The following is a 24,927-nucleotide window of genomic DNA, read 5'->3' as shown; positions in this document are numbered from 1 at the left end:
GCAGGATGCAGACTGGATAAATGTAATGCAAGATGAACTCAATCAATTTGAAAGGAGTCAAGTTTGGCATCTGGTTCCAAGACCCAAGGACATATCAGTAATTGGCACTAAATGGGTCTTCAGAAACAAACTTGATGAAGATGGAACTGTTACAATAAACAAGGCAAGGTTGGTGGTTAAAAGTTATGGCCAAGAGGAAGGAATAGACTATGATGAGACCTTTGCTCCAGTTGTAAGGTTGGAAGCAATAAGAGTCCTCATAACCTTTGTTGCATACATGGAATTTACTCTTCACCAGATGGACATCAAGAGTGCTTTCCTAAATGCCTACCTAAAGGAAGAAGTGTTTGTCAAACTACCTGCAGGGTTTGAAAGCAAGGAGTGTCCGGATCATGTATACAAACTAGACAAGGCACTCTATGGACTCAAGCAGACTCCTAGAGCATGGTATGAACGACTATCCAAATTCCTGCTTGAACATGGCTACAAGCGAGGTAAAATTGATAGCACTCTATTCTTGAGGGAAAAAGGTAAGGATCTTCTTGTAGTACAAATATATGTTGATGACATAATATTTGGGGCAACCACTGAAAAACTAAATAAGGAATTTGCTAAACTTATGGGGAGTGAATTTGAAATGAGTATGATGGGTGAACTTAATTTCTTCTTAGGCTTATAAATTAAACAAAACTCAAATAGAACCATGATCCATCAGCAGAAATATGCAAAAGAGTTAATTAAGAAGTTTAAAATGGAAGAGTCAAAGAAAATAGACACTCCTATTGCAACAGCCACAAAATTGGACATAGATGTACCTGGTTCATCTGTTGATCAGAAGTTGTATAGGGGTATGATTGGTTCACTTCTGTAACTTACTGCTAGCAGATCTGACATTGTTTTCAGTAGGGGTGGGCATAATACTGATCGAACCGAAAAAACCGGTCGAACCGTGAATTTCGCTTTTTAGTTTTCTGTTTAATCGGTTTTTCGGTCGGTGCACGATTTTAAAATTATTAATTTTTGGTTTTTTGGTGCAGTTTACGGTTTTTGTATTTCAGTTTTCGGTTAAACCGAAAAACCAAAATTTAGGTTATTGAGTTGCGTCTGATCATCTTCCTCGCTGATGGAGAGGCGATAGCCTGCACATGGCATTAGAAATCGAATGTTTAATAGTCAGCTATTAATGATAATGTCTTTATTATTAGAGTAATAAAATTAGACGTCTGAAAATTCGACTGCTTGTTTGGTCCATAATGATCCCAATTGGCATGTTGTTATCACTAACAAACAAAAATGTCACTCCTACTTTGGCTTTTCCTTGCAGAGCAAAGTTGTCATCAACAACAATGTTGATGGTTTCAAGTATTTGTATTCAGATTTTGACATACATGCAACATAATTGAACTGATAATGCTCAAAATATAGCCTATGTTTTCTGCCTGAATTAAACTTAAAACTCACTCTCTTGGGGATAACTAGTTTTAAGTATCTTGGGTCTATTATCCAGGGTAACAGAGAGATTGACGAAGATGTTGCACATCGTATCGGAACAGGATGGATGAAGTGGAGGCTCGCTTCTGGTATTTTGTGTGATAAGAATGTGCCGCTAAGACTTAAGGGTAAGTTTTATAGAGTGGTGGTTCGATCGGCTATGCTGTATGGGGCTGAGTGTTGGCCAGTCAAGAACTCCCACCTGCAGGGGAGGTAAAAATAAAAGTGAAAAGGAAAAGGAGAGTGAGGGTGTGAGTAGTGATGTGAGGGGAAAAGGGAAAGAAGTGGCTGTAGACATGTGATTTTTGACCCTCCCCAAGATTTTACATATTTTAGCATTTAAATACTTAGTTTAGGTCTAATATAGTTATTTCAACTATTTTTGACTCTTTTACATTATTTTTATCAAAAAATTAAAAAATACAAAAATAGTTCCATATTTCTCTATTTAATTCATGTATTAGATATTTTTAGAAGGATATGTTACTTTGAACCTATTCTATTTTAATATAATCTTTAAAAATACCAAAAATAGTTTCAACTTTAATTTTAATTTTATTTTAAATATAATAGTTTACTAAAATCAATTAAAAGTTATTTTATACATTGTTATAGGTATTTTTTTTAAAATAAAATAAATTTTCAGCATTTTTCTTAGCCCAATTTAGTAGATTTAGAGCCCAATTCAAACCTAGCCCATGTTTTTATCTTACTCTAGTATATAAAAGACTAGACCCTTTTTTATCTTCTTCTTAACCTTAGAACACCCAAGCTGAACCCTAATTGGACACACCCCAAAACCTAGCAGCCCGCCCTAAAGAAAAAGCAACAGTGGCAGGACCTTTTTCAGCCGAACTCCCTTCACCTAAAATCGCCTCCGCCGCCCCATCATCTCCTTCACCATAGAAATAGCCAAATAACCACCAAAACTCGCTGGCCACCCTCATAAAACCCAAAAAGACTCCAAGCCATCAGCAGCTTGGACACCACCCAACTCCACGCCGCCGACCAACCCACCAACCCTTCAGCCGTAACACCAACCTTCAGACACCCTAACGCCACTCCCCATTTCGAACCAAAGAACCAGTAGCATTTCCCATCGACATCTTCAAGGTGGACTCAAATTAAAGACGAATACAGAAAGTCTCGTTCCAGTACTTGAAAAGGATACTATAACTATGGGGACTTCGCCAGGAAGTTTGGCTAGAATTTTGAGTCGGTTCAAGAGATTTGAGTTTTTCGGCGAGTGTCGAGGTCGCCGAAGGTTATAGTATGAGGTTTCCGGCAAAGGCTTCCGGTGGATAGATTGTTCGCGGTACCGTCGCTTAGCATTTTTTCAAACTATCAAACAATCCAATTTCAGATTTAACGAGGTCTATTTCTCCCCTTTCTTTTACTATTTTGGCCTAATTACATGCTTCTGTTTGTTGAACTTTTGAGTTAACGTTTCATTTTTTTCGTTTGTGACACCTTAGTAATATTAGTGTGTTTTTTTGTTCTGTTATATATTGTTTTGTGCTTTTTCATGTAACTTATATTCAGTTGTTTTAATGACTGAAATGAACCTTTTGGTTTTGTCCTTGTCATATTGCTTTATTAAATGTTCCATGATTCAGTTACCATTCAGATGACAAAAGAATTACCTTAACATGTGTAAGTAGATTGAGTAGAATTTCGTTGTTTTGAAGATGGGGTTTTGGGCATATAGAATGAGAAATTAAATTTATCACGTTAATTGTCTTATCTTGTCTGCTTGAAATCGATAAGAGCATGTTTAGGCCGACCATATTTGGATAGGCAAACTTTAGGATTTTGTTTTGTTTAATTTGAGGTGAGAGGTCATTTCCTTAGTTGCATTTATCTAGGGAATGCCCCAAAATATTTGTATACATTTTATTCCGGAGAATGCCCCGTAGTATTCTGTAATTGGAGGCCGAAAGCGAACTCGTAGTACTTTTGTTCTTATTTTACTTTTCCTTTTACTATTTTCTTTTATTAGGTGGGGACGACCTCGAGCCTCTTTGTATTTACTTTCCTTTTTATGTGTTTTTACCTTAAATTGAATATTTTAAAAGTCAACTTGATCATGTACGTAACCATACTAGTTACAGGACTTGGGGAGTGCCTAACGCCTTCTCCCCGAGTCAAATGAACCCCCTTACCTGAATCTCTGGTGCAGACTTAATTTTGGAGTCTAAAGTGTTTTAAAGGAAAAATTATTTTTTTTAAAAACGGTGACCTGACACACTGAAACCAATGTCAGGTGGCGACTCTAGGTAATTTCCTTTTGAATACAATTTTGTAATTTTCAATATTGAAATCCCTTTTGAGCTTCAAAAATCTCTTTTATTAATTTTAAGAGGGGTTAGTGAGTTGGTAAAAAAAAGGGTGTGACATCTCTGGCGACTCCGCTGGGGACTTGCAGGTTTGAGCTGGTACTTGATCGTGTTGGATTTTAGGATATTCCGTTGAGGTGTTTGTTTTGTTTATTTGCTTTGTTTGTCTTATTTCCTTGTTTTGTTGGTTATTTGTTTATCGCTTTTCTTAATGTGTTACTACTTTATAAACTGTCATCATTTGCATAACCATGGGTCTTCTTTCTGCAACAAGTCTCGGAGTACGCGTCGCATGCACAAACTCTTTGTTGAGTCACCCTTAATTTAGGAGGGGGGGCCGTCGGACGTATGTAGTGGGTGGAAAGCTTGAGCAGCCACCATCGACCATACGCTCCCCCGAATTGCCTTGTTAGTGAACCCCAAACTTAGGTCAGCCTTTAGGTCATTTTTATTTGCATCATGTCATTTAGACCTAGCAAGGCTCGGTCCCAAGTACCGTGTCCCTTTGTAGGAAGCCTATCTAAATTTTATCAATAAATGGTCTTATGGCCCAAAAAGACATTCAATCATCCCTATGTGATACATGTTGCATCTTTGAGGGTAAAAAAGTCATTTGACAGACCGATGCTTGGGAAAGAAGGGTAAAAAATGAAGCAAGTAGGGCCTAGTTATATTTTTCTTTCTCAACCTTTTCAAAAAAAATCAAAAAAGAAATAAAATAAAAATCCAAAAAGATTCTACACTTTCCCATCATTTTAAAAATCAAAAAACAATTGAAAATGAAAAATCCAAAAAGATCTTGCACTTTTCCATCATTTTTCAAAAAGAAAATAAAAAAAAGAGATAAAAAAGAAAATACAAAAGATTTTACATTCTCCATCATCTTTCAAAAAGACAAAAAAAATATAGTTTCTCCAAATTAGTTATATTTTTTTAAAAAAAGCTTTCTCCCATGTCCAATCTTTCCAAACTACGCATACCTGATTCTCATCTTTCGAGGGGGGATATGTAGGCAACCCACATAGGGTTCGGTCTCCCTAGTAAGTCTTAGGTTCTTGGCTTCACGAGGTCTTAGCCAAATCTTGCATGTCTAGACACTTTTCGCCACATCGGCCTTTTTGCGAAATATGGCTATTTTCTCAAAGTAGTTTGTTATCCCATGTCTTAGAGCCTTAAGTCCACGACAAGGTGTCCTCTCAGTTTTAATGTCCATTCCAGTTGAATTTGGCTTCAATTGGCTCATTAAGTCGTCCAGGTAAATATGAATTTCTTGTCAGTTACGAACCCCAGGAATGGCCAAAATTACCAGCAAAATTCACTCCAAGCTGGGAGGATAGTGAAACCACACCCAAACCCAAATCACCATTAGCTCATACTCCAGAATCCAAAAAGCCACCTGAACCTGAAACTTCACCAACTCAAAAACCCACAAATCCCACACAACCATATATATTCATGCTAAGTCCTTCAAGCTCCAGTCATACCCTAGATTTTCCTTCACTCCAACCTTTTGAAAAGGAGGGTATAATCCATGCTCCAAAAATTCTCAAGAGAAACATAGTGCTACCTACTGGAGAAAACCCTCCAATAAGTGACATCGAAGCAACAATGAACTGACAATCAGAAAACTCCATCTGCCAAAACAAGGTGTTGAACAACATTGGCAACACCATAAAAAACGTGGCCCATACACAAAACAAAATGATGAGCAAAGTGGAAACAATTGAGAAAAAGATGGAGCAAACATCGTCTCACCATGCCGGACTAATCAAAACCTTGGAACTGAGGTTGGCAAATTTACAATACGAGATTTGTCCTCCAGGAACTTCACTTTTTCAATTTTTCCAACAACAACAAAAGGAGATGATTTCTATCAGAGAACAAATTCAGCTTTTGAGAAATGACCACTTTGAGCCACAAAAGACCCCAGTTTTCCCCTCAAAACCTACCTTCTTCCCTATGTCTCCACAAGTAAATTCCCCACCTAAATTAGACTACACCTTTTCTACTTTTCCATCTACCTCACAAAATCCAATCACTTTCACCCAACCCTTAAAAGCAGAACATGATTTTGATATTGCAAGAATGGTTTGGGAAAGGAAGGACGCTCTTGCGGCGCAAAAACAAACAAAGAAAAGGTGATTGTTGGCAAGCCGGACCTTGACCATCATTGAAGAAAAGTTTCAGTCTATAACAATCTTTGCCACTTTTGGCCACATCGGCCATTCTTGCAAAATGGGGTCATTTTCGCAAAAGTGGTTCAATGACCCATGTCTTAGAATCTTGAGTCCACAACTAGGTGTCATATCACGTTAAGGCCCGTCCTTATTGAGTTTGCTTCTTTAGCCACTTCTGACCATATTGGCCGCTTTTGCAAAATGGGTCATTTCTGCAAATTAATTTTGGGCCATGATTATTGGTAATTTGAATCCATATAAGCCTTAGTGAGGTATTTCCATGTCTTAGATATCAATCTTATTGAGTTTGCATTAATAGTCACCCTTGGCCACGTAAGCCATTTTTCAAAAATAGCACAATCGTGTCTTGCATGTGTCCAATAAGAAGTGTTGTGGTGTCGCAAAGTGTCTTGAGACATTGATCTATTTGGTATTATTTTTCTCATTCAGGTGTGCATTCATTTACCAGGACTCGAGCATGACAGTTACCTCAGGACCATTGCATTCAGGAGCTGCTTAAGGAGCCTTTTTATATTATGAGTCTGTTTTTATGTTTGTCTTTCCCTTTGTAGTCATGTCTGGTAGTTTTGAGTCTTTTAGGTGGTATAAGATTTTGTCAAGTCTTTTATCATCGCACTTTCCATTTGTATTTGAAAAAAAATAGAAATGAAAAATTCAAAATGATTTTTATTTTTAGTTTATTTGTCCATTATTTTTCGAGAACTACGCTTGATCTGATTCATGAGGGACATGATACGTAGGCAACCTACATAGGGTTCGATCGAATCACCATTAAAAAAAGAGGAAAAAAAAAGAAAAGAAAAAAAAGAATGAAGTTGTGGGACGTGAGAAATGATAGGAAAGAAAAGAGCGATAATCAGAAAGAAAAGAGAGGGAAAGAAATGAAAAACCAAACAATGTTAGAAAGGAAAATGAAGAAGGAAATGGGGCAAGAAGAGTGAAACTGGGATGATGCCAAATGATATTTTGACCCTCGAAACCATTTTAGAACCATTAATTGTTGCTAGGGCATTGCACGCAATGTGATATTTCTATCTGATAAATGTTCTAACGCTAACCTGTTGACTTTGTTTTGCTCCCCTTTGTTACTTTCATCGTTATCATAACAGAGAGTGGTTAGTTTGTGGCACTTTTGCGAGTCATCTGTACAACACAAGGTCAAAGAGCAAGGTAGACATGGCTAGCAAAGACTTGAACACATAAGTTGTTGACCCGTCGAGGGAGTTTATGGAGTTGGAGTCTGAATTGAAAGGAGAGGTCCAAAGGTTGAAACAGCAGATGACAGAAATGTATCAATCTTAGATCAGGGGGCATCCTCCACCTTCATTCCCTACCAACTATACAGAAAACCATGCCTTCATTCCACCACTGTCCCAAGCCCGGATGCCCAATACCGTCGATCTTTCCCCTCAAAGGCTTTACCCCTTACCACAATTACCAAGGCACTTCCTCCCAAACTTTCCATGCTCGACCAGCCAAAACGAACTCATACCCTGCTCATATATCTGCTCCTATTTTTGTACCCCCTCCACAAGCTACCCTCCATCGATCCTCTAGTAAGCCCGCATTCCAAGCTCCAGATACTCAATACTATGCTCCAGAACCAACCTTCAAAATTTCGGATCCTTACTCATACACCCCTCACTTTGAGCCTAATGTTGAAACTGAGAAACCACCCAAGAACGCGGAGCAAGAGGAGATATTTAGGAAAGTAAAGAGTCTGAAGCAATCATTGAGAAATATGTAAGGGTTAGGAAGCCAGGTAAGTGTGGGTTATAAGGATTTGTGTTTGTTCCCTGATGTCCAGCTGCCTGCCGGGTTCAAGATGCCCAAGTTGTACTTATATGATGGACATCGGGATCCTGTAGCTCACCTGAGAGGTTATTACAGTAAAATGAGAGGCACCGGGGGAAAAGATGAATTACTGATGGCGTACTTAAGCCAAAGTTTGAGTGGGGCGGCTCTAGAATGGTACACCCGCCAGGAAGTCAGCAAGTGGTACACATGGGACGATATATGGCTCAGGCCTTCGCCCAACATTTCCAGTACAATACAAACATTGTCCCAGATCACCTATCTATGACCAAGGTAGAAAAGAAGCCCAGTGAAAGCTTTAGAGAATATAGGTTTCGATGGAGAGAGCAAGCAGCATGTGTCAATCCTCCTATGGAAGAAGATGAGATGGTTGAATACTTTTTTCAAGCCCTGGAGCCTACTTACTTCGGCCATTTGATCTCAGCCATTGGCAAGCCTTTCAATGATGTGGTAAAGATGGGAGAAATGGTGGAAGAAGGACTGAAGTCAAGCAAGATCATGAGCTATTCTGCCTTAAAAGCCACAACACAAGCAATTCAGAACGACATAGGAAGTTTGTTGGGTCAGAAGGAACATGATGATGTTGCCATGGTTGTCTCAGGATCACGACATGGCCCAACGGGTCCGCCTCACCAATATACTCGGCCTCAACCCCAACCCCAAACCTATCCCTGAGCTCCACATAATCCACCTCAGTACTATCCTCCTAACAATGTCCGGACCTCTGTCCAACAACTAGGTGACTCCTTATGGCGAGCACCAGCACCGCATAATACTCTTTCGCCTTCCCAACATTTTCGAGCACCCAACAACCCTAGGAAATAGGGGCATAGAGGGGAACAAAGGTAAAGAAATAGTTTCACGCCAATCGGAGAATCCTACACAAGCTTGTTTGAAAAGCTAAAACAGTCTGGCCCGATTGAGCCGCTCCTCGGCTATACTCCGGACCCACATGCAAAAGGTTTTGATCCTACTGTACGGTGCATGTACCACTCTAATGCCCAAGGGCGTAGCATTGAAGATTGTTGTACTTTGAAAAGGGAGATAGAAAGAATGATTCAAGAAGGGATAATTGCGGTCCAGGATAATGACACCCAGAAAATTGCACATAATCCTTTACCTGCACATGATGATGCACACTTTATGGGGAAGATGCGTGGTGACAGGGAGTATGAGAATCCTCTTGGGAACTTGCTGACTGAAGTTAATGATATTGAAATTGGTGAAAGTCCCAGTAATTTTGATGTGCAACCCAGTGGCTAAGATATCGAGCTTGGTAATTGGAAATACACTCCTTTCTTGGCTACCTCGGGAGGAGTTTTGGTGGTTTATTTTGTTGTCATTTTTGTTTGTCCCGGTTATTTCCGGGTTGTAATCCGGATATTCTCTTGTGGCTCAAACTCTTCTTCTTCTTATTTTGTCTAGTTCGTTTAGTTGTAGTAACTCATTTAGTATTATTTAGGGTTGTTCCAGAGTTGTAATCCATGTCTATTTTGCTTGTCTTATTCAAACCCTTTTCATTATCTGTCTAATACAATCTCCTATTTTCTATTAGTTCTAGTCAGTTTTTGTTTAGGTCATTTTACTTTTATAGTTCTTTTCATGCCGACTCTAGTGACATGACATGCACGCATAATTCTTAGCCTGATCTTGAAAGTTAGTCTAATCATGAAACAATGGCACAGTTTTGAATATGATAAAAGGATGCGTTTGAGGAAACAATTAAAGATTCACGCATTCTGAGATGACCTGAACTTTGAATTGAGTGAAACTGAGGCAGTAAGTCTGGGAACTTAAGAGGTTGATAAGAGCATGCGACAAGGAAATGTCTCTCAAACAGTTTGAGGTAAATTAGTTTGTGCTGAAATGCATTCTTCCACATCAAGATAAAGTTGAGTCAAGTCTGCTTCGAACTAACAAGGGTCATTCATTGGGACAAAGGTATTGCCCATTGACACTTTTTGTTTGTGTTGATGCCATCAATAGATACTATGTGTGATTTGTTTGCTTATCTTCAATTGCATGTTTGTACTTGACATTTTTAAGTTTGGTATCACGAAGACATTTTATTCTACTATCCAAACACTTTTATCCTTTTCTACCCATTTTGAGCCCTAATTTTTTGTTTCATATCCCTCTTTTGGAATCAGAAATAGAGTTAGGAACTAGAAAAGGAAAAGAAAAAAGAAAAAGAAGAAAAAAAAGGAAAAGAAAAAAGAAAAAAAAGAGAAAAGAACAAAAAAGGAGGAAAAAGAAAAAAAAGAGAGAAGGAAAAGAAAAAACAACAACTTTGTCTTTTGAACTACGTTCGACCTGATTCTTGTTACCTCAAGATACGTAGGCAGTCTTACAGTTTGGTCACACCAAATAAAATATTTCATAGTCCCCCGAAGTCAATAGTGGGGCAGATTTTCTTAGAAATCCATCAAAACAAAAAAAAATAATAATAATAAAATTCTCCAAACTCCAAGAAACTGGGGCAGAAGTTTTAATTTTGGCCAAAAGATCTGATTCTAAAAGTTGTAATTTTGAACCCTTTCATCTTAAATTATTTTGAGCCTTCATGCCACATTTTCTTTCCAACCCTGTCCAAAAACCTACATTATGGTCCAAAGAAAGATATTCCGACCAATCTTTGAGGATGCCAAATCAAGTGTGTGGTAAAAGTATGATCTTCCTACATCAGGGGTAATACCTTGTTCTCGGCATAAAGAGAGAATATGATAAAATGAAAGAGTCTTATCGGTGAAAACCTTCATGGGCACCGTAAGGCGACGGTGAGTTGAGAAAAAGAATGAGAGAGGCTTAATGGTGAAAACCCTTCACGGCACTACAAGTCGACCGAGGATTGTGGATCAGATATGATAATTGGAGCATTGAAGCCTAGTTTCACAGCTTAGAGGCATAACAAGAGTTGAAGATTAGACTCGCTTGACAGATCAGACCGCTTAATCCAAAATGCATGTCATGGTCAGTGGAGATGACCTTCAAATCAGATTAGTTTCTACTTTGTTCTTTTTCCCGGGTAAAAATATTTTCTTGTTAGATACCATCTCTTCTCGTTTTTCTCCTTATTTTGTTCCTCTTGTTTTGTTATGAGTCCCTTCTTGAGTCTGTTTGGTCAGAACAAGTGAGAAATGATTTCAAATTTTCTACCAGCTTTCCAATTGCACAAAACGGATTTGGCTAGCACATCAAAGTGGCATGAGTCAGGAAAGAACAATATGCGTACTCAGTTGATAACAGTTAACATGCTTTGGGATTCATGTGAAATGCAAAGGTTCGGTAAATGTCAATTCATGAGCAAAATGCAACAGATAGAGGATATTGGGATCGAATGGAGTAGGAGGTGTTTTCTGTGATAAGGTTTGAAAGAAAATGGGTAGCTGATAACAGGCAAGGTCTTCCAAGTTGAAATCAAAGTTATCTTGGCAAGTGCAGAAGCAGCCGCCTTCAAGGTCAAGGCCACAAACCAACCACCGTGTTTTAAACTCTCAAATTTTCTTTGTCTGAAACAGGGATGAAGGCTATGTTAATAACAAAGCTTGAATTTTTCAGGTGTAATGCCCCAATTCTGCTTGCGCAAAGGCTATTGAGAAGATCACACATCACCCCTAGATGAAGCACTTCCTAGTCTGGGTATTTTAAGTTATATTTTTATTTTTAGGAGACGCACTTCCTAATGTTGGTCATTTAAATTCATTCATAGGAGACGCACGTCCTAGTTGGAGTCGTTGAAGTTTTATTTTTATTTTAGGAGACGCACTTCCTAATGTTGGTCATTTAAATTCATCCATAGGAGACACACGTCCTAGTTGGAGTCATTGAAGTTTTATCCATTAGGAGACGCACTTCCTAGTAGGGGTCTTTCAGATTATACTTGTTAGGAGACGCACTTACAAGCTTTGGTCATTTAAATTCATTCCTAGGAGATGCACTTCCTAGTTTAAGTCATTGAAGTTTCACCCCTAGGAGACACACTTCCTAGTCTGGGTTTTTCAGGTTATATTCTTGTTTTAGGAGACGCACTTCCTAAATTGAGATTTTACCCTAGGAGACACACTTCCTAGCTTTGGTCATTTAAATTTATTTTTAGGAGACGCACTTCCTAATTTTGAATCATTGAAGTTTCACCCCTAGGAGACGCACTTCCTAGTCTGGGTTTTTCAGGTTATATTCTTTTTTTAGGAGACGCACTTCCTAAATTGAGATTTTACCCCTAGGAGACGCACTTCCTAGTTTTGGGTCATTTAAGTTTATTCCGAGGAGACGCACTTCCTAGTTTGAATCATTGAAGTTTCACCCCTAGGAGAAACACTTCCTAATCTGGGTCTTTCAGGTTATATTTTTGTTTTAGGAGATGCACTTCCTAAATTGAGATTTTACCCTTAGGAGACGCACTTCCTAGTTTGAGTCATTCAAGTTTTATCCTAGGAGATGCACTTCCTAGTTTGGTTCATTCAAGTTTCTTCCCTAGGAGACACACTTCCTAGTTTGAGTCATTCCAGTTTTATCTCCAGGAGATGCACATCCTAGTCAAGTCTTTAGTTTTACTCTCATCATTGCATCAATAGCATAGGTGATTTACAGTTTTACTAATAACTCACAAATCTTCCTAGTGCAAACTGGGATAGAAAATTTTGTTTGTTTTGTTGTTTTGATTGCAGGCACCCACCTGGAGAACGAAGGAATTCGTTTTGACATTATTTCAAGTTTCAAGACAGTAGCAGGTGTCCACATGGAGAACGAGGGAAGTCATTTCAGAATCCAATTCAAGTTAGAAGTAGCAGAAGCTCGCGACAAGAATACGAGTCAACAGTCCGAGATGACCAAAAGAAGAAGTCTCAATCCAGAATGAAAGAGAGAAAAAAAGAAGTGAATCCGAAATTTAGAAGCAGAGAAAGATGTGAACTGCTCAATACATGGTCGAAGTCACGAGCGCTACATGTACGATCTTGATCCGAGAAAGCTGAAGAAGAATGAACTAGCACCGGCAGCTAGCAAGCGTCAATGTTCAAATCTAAAGTCTGCATGAAGAACCATTCAAGACCCAAGATCAAGCTTCAGAAAACTTATAGATAGAAATCTTATAACTCATAGCTGACAGACTTAGTTAGTCTTTTTCATTTTTTTGATTTTGATGTAATAACAGGACCGTGAACCGGAATCTCAACGGAACGGCACCTCGACTGGCTTTCCACCTTAATATACTCCATCACCTCATTCACTTCTGAACTACACGTGGCCTGATTCCTTTATAGCCAAGGATATGTAGGCAGCTCAGATACCAGGGCTCGATCACATTCTCTTCCTTTCTCTTAGTTTTTGGTCCCTCTAAATAAGGGTCGGGTCAAAAAACTTGTCTTGTCGTTCTTTGTCTGAAAATACTTCGTATTTCCAGTAAAAGAGGGGCAGCTGTAGACATGTGATTTTTGACCCTCCCCAAGATTTTACATATTTTAGCATTTAATTACTTAGTTTATGTCTAATATAGTTATTTCAACTAATTTTGACTCTTTTATATTATTTTTATCAAAAAATTGAAAAATACAAAAATAGTTCCATATTTCTCTATTTAATTCATGTATTAGATATTTTTAGAAGGATATGTTACTTTGAACCTATTCTATTTTAATATAATCTTTAAAAATACCAAAAATAGTTTCAACTTTAATTTTTAATTTTATTTTAAATATAATAGTTTACTAAAATCAATTAAGAGTTATTTTATACCTTGTTATAGGTATTTTTAAAAAGTAAATTAAATTTTCAGCATTTTTCTTAGCCCAATTTAGTAGATTTAGAGCCCAATTCAAACCTAGCCCATGTTTTTATCTTACTCTAGTACATAAAAGACTAGACCCTTTTTCATATTCTTCTTAACCTTAGAACACCCTAGCTGAACCCTAATTGGACACACCCCAAAACCTAGCAGCCCACCCTAAAAAAAGTAGCAGCGGCAGGACCCTTTTCACCCGCACTTCCTTCACCCTAAAATTGCCGCCGCCGCCCCATCATATCCTTCACCATAGCAATATCCAAATAACCACCAAAACTCGTCGGCCACCCTCCCAAAACCCAAAAAGACTCCAAGCCATCAGTAGCATGGACATCATCCAACTCCACGTCGTCGACCAACTCCATACCGCCGACCAACTCCACCAACCCTTCAGTCGCAACACCAACCTTCAGACACCCTAACGCCACTCCCCATTTTGAACCAAAGAACTAGTAGCAATTCCCGTCGACGTCTACAAGGTGGACTCAAATTAAAAATGAATACAGAAAGTCTCGTTCCAGTATTTGAAAAGGATACTATAAATGTGGGGACTTCGCCAGGAAGTTTGGCTAGAATTTTGAGTCGGTTCAAGAGATTTGAGTTTTCCGGCGAGTGTCGAGGTCGCCCAAGGTTGTAGTCTGAGGTTTCCGGCAAAGGCTTCCGGTGGATAGCTTGTTCGCGGTACCGTCGCTTAGCATTTTTCAACTGTCAAACAATCCAATTTCTGATTTAACGAGGTCTATTTCTCCCATTTCTTTTACTATTTGGCCTAATTACATGCTTCTATTTTGTCAAACTTTTGAGTTAACATTTCATTATTTTCGTTTGTGACGCCTTAGTAGTATTTGTGTGCGTTTTTTGTTCTTTTGTTTATTGTTTTGTGCTTCTTTCATGTAACTTATATTCAGTTGTTTTAATGGCTGAAATGAGCCTTTTGGTTTTGTCCTTGTCATATTGCTTTATTAAATGTTCCATGATTCAATTACCATTCAGATGACAAAAGAATTACTTTAACATGTGTAAGTAGATTGAGTAGAGTTTTGTTGTTTTGTAGAATGAGAAATTAAATTTATCACATTAATTGTCTTATCTTGTCTGCTTGAAATCGATAGGAGCATGTTTAGGCCGACCACATTTGGGTAGGCAAACTTTAGGATTTTGTTTTGTTTAATTTTGAGGCGAGAGGTCGTTCCCTTAGTTGTATTTATCTGGGTAATGCCCCGAAGGATTTGTACATATTTTTATTCCGGGGAATGCCCCGTAGTATTCTGTAATTGGAGGCCGAAAGCAAACTCGTAGTACTTTTGTTCTTATTTGACTTTTCCTTTTACTATTTTTTTTATTAGGTAGGGACGACCTCGAGCCTCTTTGTGTTTACTTTCTTCTTATGTGTTTTTACCTTAAATTGAATATTTTAAAAGCCAACTTGATCATGTACGTAACCGTACTAGTTACGGGACTTCGGGAGTGCCTAACACCTTCTCCCCGAGTCAAATGAACACCCTTACCCGAATCTCTGGTGCAAACTTAGTTTTGGAGTCCAAAGTATTTTAAAGGAAAAATTATTTTTTTAAAAAACGGTGACCTGGCACACCGAAACCAATGTCAGGTGGCGACTCTGAGTAATTTCTTTTTGAACATAATTTTGTCACTTTCAATATTGAAAACCCTTTTGAGCTTCAAAAATCTCTTTTATTAATTTTAAGAGGGGTTAGTGAGTTGGTAAAAAAAAAGGGTGTGACAGTGGCTGATTCCTCAGAGAGTAGCAAGAAAACAGGGGGAAGTGGTTAAGGGGAGGCTGCTGAAGGGCTGGTCCATCTCAATTCACATGCAGATGAACCCGGTTCATCTATTGAAGAGACCCTAGCAGACCTTCTGAAGAAAGTGGGTGAAAGCTACAACCCTAAGAAAAGGAGAACCCCAAGACCAAAAGCTCCCAGCACTGCAAAAACTACCAAGAAAAGGAAGGCTACTTCTCCAACAACTGCTGAGATTTCTCTACCAAAAGGAAGGGCCACAAGGAGTAAGTTGAAGCAGAGTGATGATGAGTTACAAAAGGCTATGGCAGAAATCAAGAAAAAACGAATGGACAAAGGGAAAGCTAAGGTTGCAGAACCTGTTGAGGTTGTTGATATGGATATAATGGACCCGGTCCATCAAAATGAACATGTGACTGTGGATGTGGAGGTTCAGACCCCTAAGCCAAAGAAAACCAAGACTTCTTCAAAGAAGTCTTCATTTGTTTCCAAGGCCGCTGAACCTTCTTCTTTGGCTAAAAGAACAAGGTCTGCTGTGAAAGCCAAGCAAGTTAAAATTACTGAGGAAAAAGATTGGAGTGGTAAAGAAGAGGGTGAATCTGACTATGAACAAGATAAGCTGACCAAGTTTGGCTAACGAAGAATTTTGAAGGGTAGGCTTGTGAAGGATTTGGAGGAACCAGGATGGTTCGACTGGTTGATGCTTTAGCTGTTCAAGGCTGGAAGGATATAGTCCTTCAGTTGGATGGCAGGCTGGCAAGAAATGAGATTATTGAGTTCATGGCCAATGCAGAGGTCAAGGATGGCAGAGTTACCAGTCAGGTGAAAGGGGTTCAAGTGACGTTTGATTCAAAAGAGTTGGGTGATATTCCTTGACATTCCTTCTAAAGGGTATGATGACTACACGAGACAAAGATGGCCAAGTTTGGACTCCCTTCCTACTGCCCTTGCCATTACTAGGAGATTATGTGATGTCACAGAAGTGAATGAGGCCAAGGTTGTGCATAAAAGTGAAATCCATGCCACAAAGTCCTGTTTGAATTTGTCAACAAGTGTTTGCTGCTTAGGCAGGAAAGAAGACACATTGCTAAGTACATGGATTTGGTTTTGATGGATTGCCTTGAAAGTTGAAGGCAGATCAACTGGCCTGCATTTATTATCAAGCTACTTGACAGGGTTATCAATGGCTCTAAGGCCCATGCCACTCCTTATGGGTTTATTCTCACTACTGTTCTTGCTCATTGCAAGGTGCCACTAAAGAAGTGGGAGATAGCCGCAAGAAAAGATCATTTTGGAATCAACACTCTGATTGCTTGTGACTATGAGGTCAATGCGATTCCCAATGAACCTGGTTCATCTAAAAAGACACCTGTAAGCACGTGATTTTTGCTCTATGAGAACTACTCCCAAAAATTCAAAATAAAATGGTTTTGTGTTGTTTGTAATTTATTGGTATTTTTGTCTGGGCGTGTTTATTTCTACTTTAGTTAAGAAAAATACAAAAATATATGTGTTGCATTTGCATTTACAATTTAGGATTAATTAACCAGTGATTTGTTTTATGAAAATGAAAATCATAAAAATAATGTACTTTGCATTTTTAGCATTTAATGTTGAATTGTGTGATTTTATTGTTAATTGGTATTTAATTGTATGTGATAAATGTTATTAAAAGATAATTAGTATTTTTAGTAAGTTAACTTGGTTTATGATTTTAGAAAATAATTTAGAAATCAAAATGAATGAAAAGAATAAAAGAAATAGGAAGAAAATAAAGAGAGAATTAATAAAAGAGAGGAAACAAGATCTGGGCCAAAATCCCCAGCCCAAACACAAAATCGTCCAAACCCGTTCGAAACTGGCCCAACTAGCCCAGACCCGTCTCCAGCCTCAACCAAACGATGCCGTTTCAGGTGTTTCAATCTGGACCGTTGATCTCAGCTGATCAAACGGTCCCAAAGCCTTGACCAAACCCGACCCCGACCCGTCACTCCAATACCCAGACCGCCCCAGTACTACTCCAAACGACACCGTTCCTCCTTAGTGAAGTGATCAGGGCCGTTGATCATGAATGATCCAACGACCAAGATCAAATGCCCCCCCCGTATATAAGTCCAAACCATACCCCTGCCCCCAAACCAACCCCCCCTCGCCCCATCATCTCTCTCAGACCCTTCAGATATGCCCCCAAAACCCTAGTTGCCCTCGTTCCCTTCGCCTGAAAACCCGGCGGCACCGGCTCTGATGGCCGTGAAATTCACACCACTGAACCTCCCAACCACCCTCAACACAGATCCCTACCCCTATAACCTCGAATCATCCTCAAACTTCTCGAATCTTCATTTGAAGATTCGAGCAAAACCAGGACCTACCCCAATCTGCCCTGAACTCACACCCTGGCACCCCTTGACCTCTCTCATGACCAAACCACCGTTGGTTTGGTTCGAATCTGGCTAGAAACACTCGAACCCCAAATCGAAATGTAAGAACCCTAGAAAATCAAAACTGGTTTCTGTCTGAAGTTTAAGGGGATTTGTGTGTTTAACTGACCTTAGTCGAAGTGTTCTCAGTTGAGAACACTCGATTAAGGTCCGTTTGACCTCAAAAAGTTTAAGTCCAAGTCAATTCAAGTCCGTCTGTTCTCTGTTCCATTTAAGGTATTTTTCCTTCTTTCCTTTTATTCTATTTTGATGTTTTAAACGCCTGTTTATTTGTCTAGTGTTGTTATATTAATTTTTTAATTTTTGTCGATTGTTCTGTTCTTCTCCCTCAGACCTTTCTATTTGGTCGAATGTGTTTCTGCTCATTGTTGTGTATAATTATAGGTTGTTTAATCGATTCGAATAAGTTTCGTCGATTAGTTATGCCTTATTGTAAATCCCTGGTCTTGTCAATACCGCTTGAATTGCCTGATTATCTATTTCTGATTGATTGCTGTCAATTGTTGTAGACAATCGGTTAATTAGTTATCGTCTATTAATTCAGTTTTATTAATAGTTTCGTCAAATGGTTTGAGGTCGAATATTGTATGTGCTGATCTTTAGGCAATTAGCTTCATTGTCAATAAGCTGACAATGATCCTGCATTCATGCTGATTTTGATTCAGTTTCAGCTTCAGTTTTAATGATTCTGTTGAGTTCTGTGATATGTTAATTTGGTTTTTGATTTAATTTCAGTTCATTTGTTTCAATTGAAATTTGACCTTAGTCATTCAGTTATCAGAAGTAAGTTGGTTATAACTGTTAATCAGAATTAGTTTTAGAATTGTTAGCTTGAACAGATTTTAGAGTTAAAGGTTTTAATGCAGATGAATAAATTGTATTAGGGCAGTAATATTAAGGGGTTTCAGGGTTGATTTGGGAATAGAAACAGTTAGGATAATGTTTTAATATTAGTGTCTTGTTAGTGGGGTATTAAATGTCTTTAAATTAATAAAGTAATGGGGAACAAGAGGGAATGAGGGGCTGAAAATAAGGAAAAAGCTTTCCTTAGTGGATTTTAAGTGAAAAAATGCAGATTTTAGTGGGCAAGGGGGGTCGGGTAGTTAAGTTTTAAAGAGGGGGCATGTCTGGATGGCTATAAAGGAGGAGGATTAGGACTGAAAAGGGAGGATTGATTTTTGGAGAGCTTGGGGAGCAGAAAATGAGTGCTCTTTAGGTTTTTGGAGGTCTTGAAGTCAGTTTAAAAGAAAGAATTAGAAGAACTAAAAAGAAAGGAAAATGGTCTTTCAGTGAGTACAGAGAAAGAGTTGAGGTTCAGTGTTTAAACGATAAACTTCAAGGCTGCCTCAGTCGCTGGTGTTATTGTTTCATTGGTCGCTGCTGGAGTTTATTTTACTGGTTTCTTTTTTGATCTGTTATTGGGATGTTGCCAATTGCTGTTGTAGCTGTTGTTTATTTGTTGTTGCACTACTGTTGCAACTGCTGTTTGTTACTACTGCTACTGCTGATCCTCTGATCCTCTTCTTGTATTGTCAATACCAGGTACATGTATATCCTTGGCTATTGGAATGAAATGAAGCATGATCCGAGTCTCTGTGCTGCCTAGCTACTGCCTAGTCGTTATTTCTGATGGTTTTGAGTTGTATTGGATAGGGATTTGTTTAGTTAGAATTATCTTCAGTTAATATAAACTGTTATTTTAAATTCGAACTGATAAACCCTACGCCTAGGTTGTTCATGTGGTTATTATTTGAGTGTTAGTGTATTTATATTCCTGTGCGTGATGGAAACAGTGGACTATTAGTTGGATATTTGTCCTTTAGCCATGCTATAGTATAATCTCAATTGACGTAGTTTATTTTTTTTTTGAAAAACAGAATTGAAGTAGAATAGGGAAGTAGGTTTAGAGTACTGGAAATAGCTGATGAATTTTAGAGCGGGAGCTGTTTGTTGTCAGCTAATTTCTCATGTATATCAATCCGAATCAACTTCAATTTACTGCAGTTTACTTCAGCCTACCATACACGCCTAAGTTTGTATTTAGTAGAATTGAACAACTTGAATGGAATTCAATTGAACAATATCTTCTCGTTTGGTATAGCTGCTGAAATTGCTAAGTTGTTGGAGAAAAAATAATAAAAGCTGGGCCATTATATGCATGTAATTAATTATGACTTTTCTTTATCTTTAGAGACAGAAATAAATAGAAAAAAATGTAGTCACTTTAGGATTGTCCTTTTAAAATAAACGAGATGAGCCTCGCCTAGTAAAACTCACAGATTGCGGGGCCCTCACGATTGTATATACTAATAACTTAGAACTCGGGATCGGCCGCTTAGCGAATTTCACGACCTTTTTTCCAAATAGCTACACATTAGTCTCTTTAGGCGCGTACTTTAATAATTTACTTTTTCTTTAAAACTTGGGTGCACATTTATGTGACCCAAATCCAAATCTCAACAGAGTCAAAATGTGTCGATAACCACGGGTGCATTGATGTGATGTGGTTCAAGATGTATTTTCACGATGTTGCAATTCTCGGTAAAAATAATAATAAAAGCGGTACACAGTTAAAATTTGCACACAGGTTCAACATGTATTAAAATCAGATAAATAAGCCGAATATGACAGTTGAGCGACCGTGCTAGAACCACGGAACTCGGGAATGCCTAACACCTTCTCTCGGGTTAACAGAATTCCTTACTTGGATTTCTGGTTAGCGGACTGTTATACAGAGTCAATCTTTTTCTCGATTCGGAATTCAACCGGTGACTTGGGATACCATAAATCTCCTAAGTGACGACTCTGAATTAAATAATAAATCCCGTTTTGATTGTCCCTTAATTGGAAAAACTCTCTCTGCGCCCCTTTGCGGTGGCGTAGGTAAAAAGGAGGTGTGACAACACCTGTCAATAGCAAGGTCAGAGCTCTATTGTAGGAGAGTAGGGCAAAAGATGCTGAGATAGCTAGGCCGAAGACTCGGTTGGCAGAGGTTGAATATGAGAGAGATGCTCTCAGAACTGAGCTCACAAAGGAAAATGAGAAGAATGATGGCATTCTTCAAGACATGTTGCACTTTCTCCAAGCCAAAACCCAACCCTATAGTTCTTCCAAGCCTTAATTTCCTTAGCCTTCATTTCTTATACTTTGTCTAGACCTTTTAGTGACCCAGATTAGGGATTTTTCTTGTTTTGCTCATGTTTTGACTGTTTTTGTTTCTTTTTGTGGATTGTGGCAGAATCATATTCTCTATCAATGAAGTTTGCTGCTTTTGCTCTTGTTGACTGTTTATCTTTCCTTGATAGTTTGAATATGTTTAGTTGATTACTGATGATTTATCCATGATTGCACTTGCAGTTGCCCTAGTGGCCATGAATAATTTTAAAATCTGGAAATCACACTCTGTTTATGCAACTTTTCGATGATGCAAAAATGGGGAAAAGATATTATGCTTTATATTCTGAATAAGTAATGTTTATAACCTAATGAACCTGGTCCTTGATGATAAGTAACAAAACTTCTAACTGCGCATTGATGATTGAGCTGAGTTCTGATAGGGCCTAAGTGAATGAAAAGCAGAGAGTTTGTCATCATCAAAAAGGGAGAATTTGTTGGCCCAAGTAAAGGTGAGTTTTGCAGACTGACAAAGGAACTCAGACATGGACCAGGTCCATCCTAGTGAAGCACAGATATGGTCAACTCAAGCATGTGAGATGCACGTGAAGGAGATAAGCCTACTATCAGAAGTGATATCTCCTAATCCTGATCGAAAAAGTTGCATATTGGATAAGGAGAAAGACTCCTTACTCAAAAAGAACATGGTTTAAGAGAAGGATAGAGTTAGAGGTTGAGATCAACCAGAACTCTTCCACCAAGGAAGAGTAGCATCAGAATTCTAGTCAATCTCTATTTGCTAACTCCATAAATATCAGTGTTGTTCTCTTTTACATGTAATGCACATAAGCAGAAGTTAAACGTGAATTAAGAGCAAAATAGCAAGGCAATTTTGCAAGCAGTTCGTGTGTGATTCAAGTGTACAAACTTGAAGCTACATGAACCAAATAGAAGAACCAGTTCCAAGTGTCTGTCTTTTATTCTAGTTCAATTATAGTAGGTGGTTTTATATTGTACCTTTAAGCTTATTTAGAAGCAATTGTATTAGGTACTCAGAGTTTTCAAGTTAGAGTTAACTTGAAGTTGTCGCAATAATTGAGGTTGTGTGCTATAACGGGATTAGAGTTAGTCCTAGGTTTACAAAAGAGTTTTTGTAAATGCAGTTTTTGGCTCAGTGATTTTAGTGGAGAGTTTGGAAAAATCTTACTAAAAAGTAGGTCGTGGGTTTTTTAACCTTTTAAGCCAGGTGTTTTCCATGTAAAATCTCTATGTTCTTTAATTTCTGTACTTATTATTCCGCAACAGTAACAATTGGAACACATAGAAGAACCAGGTCCTTCCATAATCAGGTTAAGCAAAAAATTGGACACCACACAAATCACCCCCCTCTTTTGTGGTATTGAAGTATAAAACATCAACAACGGTAAAAGGAAATGATTTAGCTCCTCATGAAATTGAGTCTGTGTTGTTAAAGAAATTTAGAGAAACTCTCACGAGAGGAGCTCTGACGTGGTATTCATTATTACCCGAACATTCAATTGACTCCTTTAAGATGCTCGCGGATTCTTTCATCAAGGCTCATGCCGGGGCCAGGAAGGTACATGCCCGAAAGGCCGACATATTTAGAATTGCACAAGGAGAGTCCGAGTTACTACGCAAATTCGTCACTCGTTTCAAGAAGGAAAGAATGTTGCTCCCGGCTACCCCGAATGAATAGGCGGTTGAAGCATTCACTAAAGCACCGAATCTGAGAAGTTTAGACGCTTCACGGAAGTTGAAGGAAAGCTTGCTTGAGTTTCAGGCTACAACTTGAGCAGATGTCCACAACCGGTATGAGTCAAAGATAAGAATCGAAGATGATAAAGTTGGATTTTCGTCGTCAGCCAAAGGACTGGAGAAGGATAGAGAAAAATCGAACGATGATTACGACAGACAGAGTTCAAGATGCCGGTTTTGCCTTACGAGTAGATTCAAGTCCATAGCAGAAACCTCCGAATAACGGATAAGTTCACCATCGATAGAAGGTCCGATCGTTGGCGGAACAAGAGATCACTGCAGGAGAAAGAAACGTCATGGTCACAAGATCTTTCTCACCTTAGGTTATTAGAACACAACTTCAACGTCAGTATAATGGAATTGGTGTAAGACATGAGAAACATCAAAGAGGCACAGTTCCCAAAACCAACGGGATTCGATCCCAGATAGAGGGATCCTAACTTATGGTGTGAATACCATGGGACAAATGGCCATCGGATAGGGGATTGCCGACACCTTTAGGAAGAAGTGGCGATGCTATTGAAGAATGGTCACCTCAGAGAATTCTTAAGTGACTGATCCAAGAACAACTATGGTCGGAACAGAGACAATGCGGAACCCTCGAAAATAAGAGAAGAACCCCCACGCCAAACGATCAATGTGATTTTTTTTTGGGGGGGGATGAGATTAATGGGGTAACCTTTTCGGTGGTGAAGAAGGTAAAAGTTTCAATAACTCATAGTAAAAGGCTCCATGAAGATGATATTACTTTCACGGAGGAAGATGCAGATGGATTGATGCTTCCACACAACGATGCACTGATAATTTCTTTAAATTTGTTAGATTTTAAGATTAAACATGTTCTAGTAGATCTAGGAAGTTTCTAGTGGATCCATGAAGTTCAACTAATATCATACAATAGAGAGTACTGGAGGAAACCAAACTCACCGAAAGCACGGCAACAAAGCTCCTCGCTGGATTCAACCTTGCAAGCGTGACAACTCGGGGAGAGATTTTGCTGCTCACAAACATTGAAGGGGTAATGAAAACAACTCTCTTTGAAGTTTTTGATGGAGACATGGGGTACAATATTATCTTGGGGAGGCCATGCTTACACGAGATGAAAGTTGTGCCTTCAATGTACCACCAATTGTTAACATTTTCGACACCCGATGGAATCAAACAGATAAAGGGTTATCAATTGGCAGTAAGGAAGATGAATGCAATATCGACCTCCAGTAGCAAAGCAAAGGAGCGCGTGGCATATCAATTATAGGAGCCGGCACCTGCCTCCGAATCAGAGGAAGTTAGCCCGAGGGCATATGAATCAGAACAATATCAGGTGCTAAGGAATTTCCAAGTTCCAGAAGAGACGGACGCAATGAAGTCCATGGTGGAAGAACTAGACTAAGTTGCATTGTTCGAAGAATTCCTAGAAAGGAAATTCCATTTAGGAACAGGACTGCACCCGGAGTTCAGGTCTGCTTTTATTGAATTTCTTAAAATTAACGCCTATTATTTTGCATGGTCGCACGAGGATATGACAGGTATCCCGACAGAAATAGTCGTGCACAAGTTAAGCTTGGATCCCAACATACCTCCGATAAGTCAAAAGAAGCGCCCAATATCTAAAGCGAGGAATAAATTTGTCAAAGAAGAGGTAACCCGCTTACTCAATATCGGTTCAATTCAAGAGGTAAGATATCCCGACTAGCTAGCTAATGTAGTAGTAGTTCCTAAGAAAAACAATAAGTTTTGCATGTGTGTACACTATAAGGATCTTAATAAGGCGTGCCCGAAAGACTCATTCCCATTTCCAAATATCTATCAAATTATTGATGCCACGACCGAGCACAAGTTAATGAGTTTCCTTGATGATTATTCTAGGTACAATCAAATCAAGATGAATATAGAAGATCAGGAAAATACTTCATTTATAACAAATTTCGATATATGTTATTACAATGTGATGCCATTAGGGTTAAAGGACGCGGGAGCCACTTGTCAACGACTTGTGAATAAGATGTTCGAGAAACAAATAGGAAAGACTATGGAAGTATATATAGATGATATGCTTATTAAGTCTTTGAATGTAGGTGAACACCTTAAGCATTTGCAAGAAATATTTGACATCCTGAGGGAGCATAACATGGAACATAACCCTGAGAAGTGCGCGTTCGGGGTCAGCTCTGGTAAGTTCCTAGGATTCCTGCTCTCACAAAGGGAAATTGAGGCAAACCC

At 38.7% G+C, this 24,927-nt stretch overlaps 2 long non-coding RNA genes across 2 annotated transcripts; both read left to right on the top strand.

The window, feature by feature from the left end:
- Positions 1-2,161: 2,161 nt before the first annotated feature.
- Positions 2,162-6,700, top strand: LOC107781734 (uncharacterized). The gene is made up of 2 exons (XR_001647073.2): positions 2,162-2,864; positions 6,455-6,700. It is a non-coding gene; the product is annotated as an uncharacterized LOC107781734 (long non-coding RNA).
- A 6,940-nt stretch (positions 6,701-13,640) lies between these two features.
- LOC142164168 (uncharacterized) lies at positions 13,641-19,586 on the top strand. The gene is made up of 2 exons (XR_012694726.1): positions 13,641-14,356; positions 19,360-19,586. It is a non-coding gene; the product is annotated as an uncharacterized LOC142164168 (long non-coding RNA).
- Positions 19,587-24,927: the final 5,341 nt, after the last annotated feature.

Source organism: Nicotiana tabacum, chromosome 9 (assembly GCF_000715075.1).
Source record: "Nicotiana tabacum cultivar K326 chromosome 9, ASM71507v2, whole genome shotgun sequence".
In the NCBI taxonomy this organism is placed as follows: domain Eukaryota; kingdom Viridiplantae; phylum Streptophyta; class Magnoliopsida; order Solanales; family Solanaceae; genus Nicotiana; species Nicotiana tabacum.
This window is presented reverse-complemented; position numbering and strand designations above follow the sequence as displayed.